Below are 6,233 nucleotides of genomic sequence, written 5' to 3' on the forward strand. Positions count from 1 at the left end.
AGCCTGGGAGGGTTCTGGGCGTGTTCATGTCCTGTTGCTGTAGGAGCAGACTGCCACCTTCACAGCAGCTGAAAAACTCCGCGAACTTCTCTTCCAGTTCTGTTGGGCACAAGCTTGAAACGAGGTCCCGCTGTGCTCAAAACGAAGGTGTTGGCAGGGCTGCATTCTCTTCTCAAGGTTCATTTCTTGGCCCTTTCCTGCTTCTAGAAGCCACCTGTATTTCTTGGCTCTGGTCTTTCCTCCCCCATAGCCCGTACCCGCAGGTAGAATCCTCCCTGGGCCTCTCTGTCCCCTTCAGCCTCCCCCTTCTGTTCTACGGGCCCCTGCGATTATGTTGGGCACAGCAATTCTATCTGCGTACTTCCTTCCCCCTCGCCACGTGCAGGACCTACCCACCACCCACCCCCGATTTGGGGATGGAGGCACGGGTATCTTGAGGAGCTGTTTTTACACCTATCACAGTCTGTTGCTCGACTTAATTTTTGCCTGCGTGGCGTGCGTGAAGTGGGTCCTCTTACCTCGGATTTGCTGGAGGCATGTTTTGGGCTTAGAGGCAGCAATACCGCACTCTTAAGAGTTGTTGACGTTGGGGGCGTCCTCCTGGCTTGGATCCCACGCGGGGGAAGCATGTGGGAAAAACACCACATGTGCAGTCGAAAGCCCTGCGTTTGAATTTGGATCGATTGGCTGTGTGGCCCCGGGCCCACGCTTACTGAATCTCCCTTGTCCCCTCAGAGTACTTTCAAGAAGCGTGTCTTTGCCTGACGTAGCTGAACCAGGGAACAGAGAGTCTTGTGCATGAGAAGGAGTGCAGGAGGTCCCTGAGCTAAGACATCGCACCTTTGAGAACTCTGCAGAACCAAGGCCCGGCTCTCTGCCTGGGCTTGGTGCTACGTTGATCCTCTGCCCAGAAAGGATGACACACTGCGACCCTTGGAGCCGGGCCAGTTACGCATCACTAGTGTTCTCCACGCAGCAACAACCCCTTAGCCATCTGCCAGGAGTGGATTTTTTTGTTGTCTCAATAGGGCTTTCATCCGAAGGACAGTTTCACAGAGGCAGGCTTGCCATAGCCAAGCTCTACATGGAAGGCGGAATTCTGAAGGGTTTTATTAGCTCCCCTCAGGTGGAAATCTGTGGCCTCTGTAAAGCCTGCCACATGTGGTTGGGGAGGTGACCTTCAGCTCTAGGATGCCTTGTCAGTGTGACAGGTGGGAGATGGCATCCAAGCCCTGTTTCTCTCGTCCTGGCGAGGGTCCTGCATGGGTGCATGGGGCTGCCTCTGCCCGGGGAAATGCCGCCTTCTTTCTCCTTTGCACAAAGGCATGTTACGGGCGACTGAAGCTCTCCACGCATGTAGGGTAGCATGGCAAGGTTCCCCCCAGTCTCCAACAGAGACCTGGAAAGCAAGCCTGTCCTACGTCTACACAGACAGGGACCGTAAAGCGCTTGGTTCGTATTTTGGGCCACATGTGGCAATGGACACGGACATTTGTGTGCTTCAAAATAATGGGCTCTGTGTATAATTGATTTCCAAAGAGCAATGGGAAATTTACATACCAATATCCCCAGACCTGAGGGTTCTCCTCACTTCCTTCCACCATAGCCTGCTGGGTCGGGTTTGTCCCTCATGGGCTGGGTGGGGCTGTGGGAAGACTTGTTATGGCCCAAACATGTCCCCTGAGGTCTCCGGGCAAGGAGGAGCCTGTCTCACCAAGCATGGGGTCCTGCTCTCTAGGGGAGCCTCTCCCTAGGGGAGCCACACAGCCTGGGCTCCACAAAAACCTGTGTTTCACTCTAGGCTTGTAAGTCCCGAACCTGATGTACAATATGAAGCATGACATCACCTCGCCAGCGGCAAAGCTGTTCCTCCCAGGAGCTAGGGGTCATTGTCACTAACTGAATGCCTTCATTAAGCGACTGCCAGGTGAGGCCCTCAGTGTGAATGTGTGGGTCAGCTTTTTCCACCTGTTAAAGGAAAGTGAATGTCGCAGAGACTCTTCATCAGTCTTGGGCGGTTAATCTCCCTGAGGCACTTAGAATAGTGCCCGGGACATCGTGCTCAGTAAGGGTGACCTGCTGTGACGAGGAGCCTAGGATCTGGTGCACTCTCTGCATAGGAATCTCTGCTCGAGACGACCTGAAATCATACAGGTGACAACAGTATGTTTTCTTCCACTGAAAAGTTTATTTTGAGGGTGAGCGAGCGCAAGTGGGGGAGGGGCAGGCAGAGAGACTCCCAAGGAGGCCTCGTGCTGTCAGTGCAGAGTCCGATACAGGGTCAGTCTCAGGAGATCATGACCTGAGCCAAAATCGGGAGTCAGATGCTCAACCGACTGAGCCACCCAGGTGCCCCCTCTAATTGCTGAAGGGTATTGCAGTGTGAACATAATGTATTTACCGCTTCTTGGACATTTGGTTGTGCTCAGCTTTGGGCTATTTGGACACAGAACCTTTATGCCTTTCTTGTACAAGACTGGTTTTGGATACGGATCTTCATTTCTCGAGGGACTCTCTGGTCCTATTTTCATTTTCCACACCTCCACTGGTAGTGGGGGAGGTGAATGGCTCCACATGTCTGCCCACATGTGATATTTACGGTCCTAGACCCTCCTCTGTAAAGGGGCCTTCAGGTCTTTTGTTCCTTTCTTTCTTTGTCTTTTTATTCCTATTTAATATTTGTTTATATGCCATAGATGTAAGTCCTTTGTCAGGTATATGTGTTATGACTTTCTTTTCCAGTTAATGGCTTACTTTATTTTTTTAACCAGGGTCCTTTGATGCATGGATATGTATATATGTTTTTGATGAAGTATAGTTTAACGTTTTACAACTTTAGTGATTAGGTCTTTTTGCCTCTTGGTGAAGAAATCTTTATCTCAAGATCATGAAATTATGCTCCTATGTTTCTTTTTTTTTTTAATTTTTTTTAACGTTTATTTATTTTTGAGACAGAGAGAGACAGAGCATGAAGGGGGGAGGGTCAGAGAGAGGGAGACACAGAATCCGAAACAGGCTTCAGGCTCCAAGCCGTCAGCACAGAGCCCGACGTGGGGCTCGAACTCACAGACCGCAAGATCGTGACCTGAGCCGAAGTCGGCCGCTCAACCGACTGAGCCACCCAGGCGCCCCTATGCTCCTATGTTTCTAGAATCTCTGTGGATGGCTTTGGTCCATCTTGTTCTAACCCTTGTGTGTGAAGTGATCTATGAATTCAAAGTTCCCTTCTGTTCTATAGAAATACCTAGTTGTTTCTGCACTGCTCGTTAATTGTCCTTTCTGCGTTAAATTGTCCGGCAACTTCTTTTCGGAACTTTATTTTGTAAGTATGGGTCTATTTCACAGCTTGTCATTCTGTTGGTCTATTGGTCCTTATGTCAGGACTCTGCTTTCCAAAACTGTTTGGGTTGTTTTAGGTCACCTGTCTTCTCCTATAAAACTTACATTCATCTTGTCAGTTTCTACCATAAAATCTTGCCGTACTTTTTGAGATTGTTTTAGATCTGCAGGGGAATTGGAGAAGAAATTGACCTCTTAACAGCGAATTCTCCAACCCATGACAGAAGAGAGATCTTCATTTAGATCTTCTCTAGGGATGGGACATAATTTTCAGTGAAGCTTCTTCTAGCTCTTGGAATTTATTTGAGTGGTTTTTTTTGATGCTATTTTAAATGGTATTAAGTTTCGTTTTTCAACTATTCACTGCTGATATCCTAGGAAAAAATGGATTTTTATCTTTTGACCTCTTTTCCTGCAGTATTGCTAAATTTGATTCTTATATCTAGTCAGGCTTTGTTCTGTTTTTGATAGAATGCTTAGGAGTTTTTACATACACAATGATCATAATTTATAAATAAAGTTTTAGCTCTTGCTAACTTTTGTGACTTGCATGTACTTCTCTTTCTATTGCATTAGCTACGCTCTCTAGTAAAATGTTAAATCCAACTGGCCAGAACAGACCTCTTTTCCTTGTTCCCGATGTTAGGGGGGGACACAGTCTTTTCACCAAATTATGATAGCTGTAGGTTTTTGTGGATACACTTTATCAGGTTTTCTGACAGTTGTCATAAGTGTATATTGATAGTTTTTCGAAGCTTTTTCTGCATCTATTGAAATAATTCTGTGGCCTTATTCCTTTATCTCTTAAGGTGATGAATTTTGTAATTTTCAGATGTTAAACCAATATTGTATTCCAGGATCAAACTTCACCTGATTGCAAGATTCAATTTTCTGAATATTTTGTTGAGAATGTTTGTGTATCTGTTCCCAAGCAATAGTGGTCAGTAGCAGCTGTTTCTTGCAATGTCTCTGCTTGGTTTTGTGTTGGAACGATGCTGGCTTCTTAAAAATGTGTTGGGAATATTCTTTCATGAAGACGTTGGTATGGCATCATTTTTGTCTGGTAAAATTCCTTAAATGATGGACAAAATTCATCAGTAGAGCCATCTTGGCATGGAGTTTTCTTTGCGGGATGCTTTTAGATTATGGATTCAATTACTTTAATACATAAAAAAAAAAAAAAACTCTTGAGACTTTACATTTCTTCCTGGTCAGTTTTGGTAATTAGTTTAATTCCAGGAATGTAGGGACTTAAAAAAAAAAAAACAAACTTGTCTAACTTATTGAAACAAGTGTTCATAAAATTATTTTTAATGTCTATAAGACGGTAGTGATGTGTTTTCACTTGTAGTATTCCCTTTAGACTGTTAATCCTTCTAAGCTAGTAGCGTATTAATGTTAACTTTTTCAAAGAATCAACCTAAAAGCCTTTCCCTGTTACGTTTTCTCTGTAACTGATTTCCATTCCCTGCTTTAGAAGGGAAGCTGCCCATGTCTTTGTTCTTCTGACGTTCCCATTGCACGGATATTAGACGACTTGATTACCAACCCCCCCCCAAGGGCCACCCAGGTGGCTGTTCTCTCTCTGCTTCAGTTTGGATCATTTCTTTTTTATTCGAGTGTAATTTACTTAGTGTTAGATTAGTGTCAGGTGTACAATGACTCAGCATTGCTGTACATGACTCAGCGCTCACCGCGGTAAGTGTTCTCTTCATTCCCTTCACCTATTTTACCCCTGCCCCCACCCACCTCCCCTCTGGCGACCATCCCTTGTCTCTATTTATGAGTCTGTTTTGTTTCTCTTCTCGTCTCTGTTCATTTGTTTCGTTTCTCAAATTCCACATAGGAGTGAAATCCTCTGCTATTTCTTTCTCTGACTTCTCTCGCTTAACTTTACACCTTATGGGTCTATCCATGTTGCAATTGGCAAGATTTCAGTTTTTTACGGCTGAGTGATGTTTCATCCTATACTTTACCCGTCTGTCTACGGATGGATGGATGCTTGGATCGCTTCCGTATCTTGGCTGTTTTAAATAATGCTGCAGTAAACATAGGGGTGCCTTTATCTTTTTGAATTAGTGTTGTTTGTGTTCTTGGGGCACTCAGTAGGGGATTATTGGATCATAAGGTAGTTTTATTTGTACCTTTTTGAAGAACCTCCATACTGTCTTCCATGGTGGCTGTGCCAGCTTGCATTCCCACCAACAGTGAGTGTGTGGTTTCTCCACATCCTCCCAATAATTACTTGTGTGTTTAAAAATGTTTTATTAGTTATCTATTTTGAGAGAGAGTGAGCCTGAGAAGGGGAGGAGCAGTGAGAGAGGGAGAGAGAATCCCAAGCAGGTTCCATGCTCAACATAGAGCCCAATGCAGGGTTTCATCCCATGACCATGAGACCATGACCTGAGCTGAAATCAAGAGTTGGACGCTTAACAAACTGAGCCACCCAGGCGCCCCTTTGTTGTTTTTTTGATAATAGACATTCTGACAGATGTCAGGTACATCTATTAAAATGGTCATACTTTTTTTTCATTCTTTCTCTTATTGACGTGATATATCACATTGATTTGTGAATATTGAATCACCCTTGCATCCTTGGAAGAAATCCCCCTTGATATGGTGAATGGTGTTCTTTAATATATTTTCAGATTTGTTTGGCTAACATTTTGTTGAGGGTTTTCCCATCTATGATCATCAGAGATACTGGCCTATAGTTTTCTTTTTGTGTAGTGTCCTTATCTGGTCTTGTTATCTGGGTAATGCTGGCCACCTACAATGAATTTGAAAGCTTTGCTTCCTCTGTTTTGGAATAGTTTGAGACTAACAGCATAAGGTGGTCAACCCATTCATTGTTTGGTAGCATGTTCTTTAGGCTTCATGTATTTGTGTTCTTG

Source organism: Panthera onca, chromosome E3 (assembly GCF_046562875.1).
Source record: "Panthera onca isolate mPanOnc1 chromosome E3, mPanOnc1 haplotype 2, whole genome shotgun sequence".
Taxonomy (NCBI): Eukaryota; Metazoa; Chordata; class Mammalia; order Carnivora; family Felidae; genus Panthera; species Panthera onca.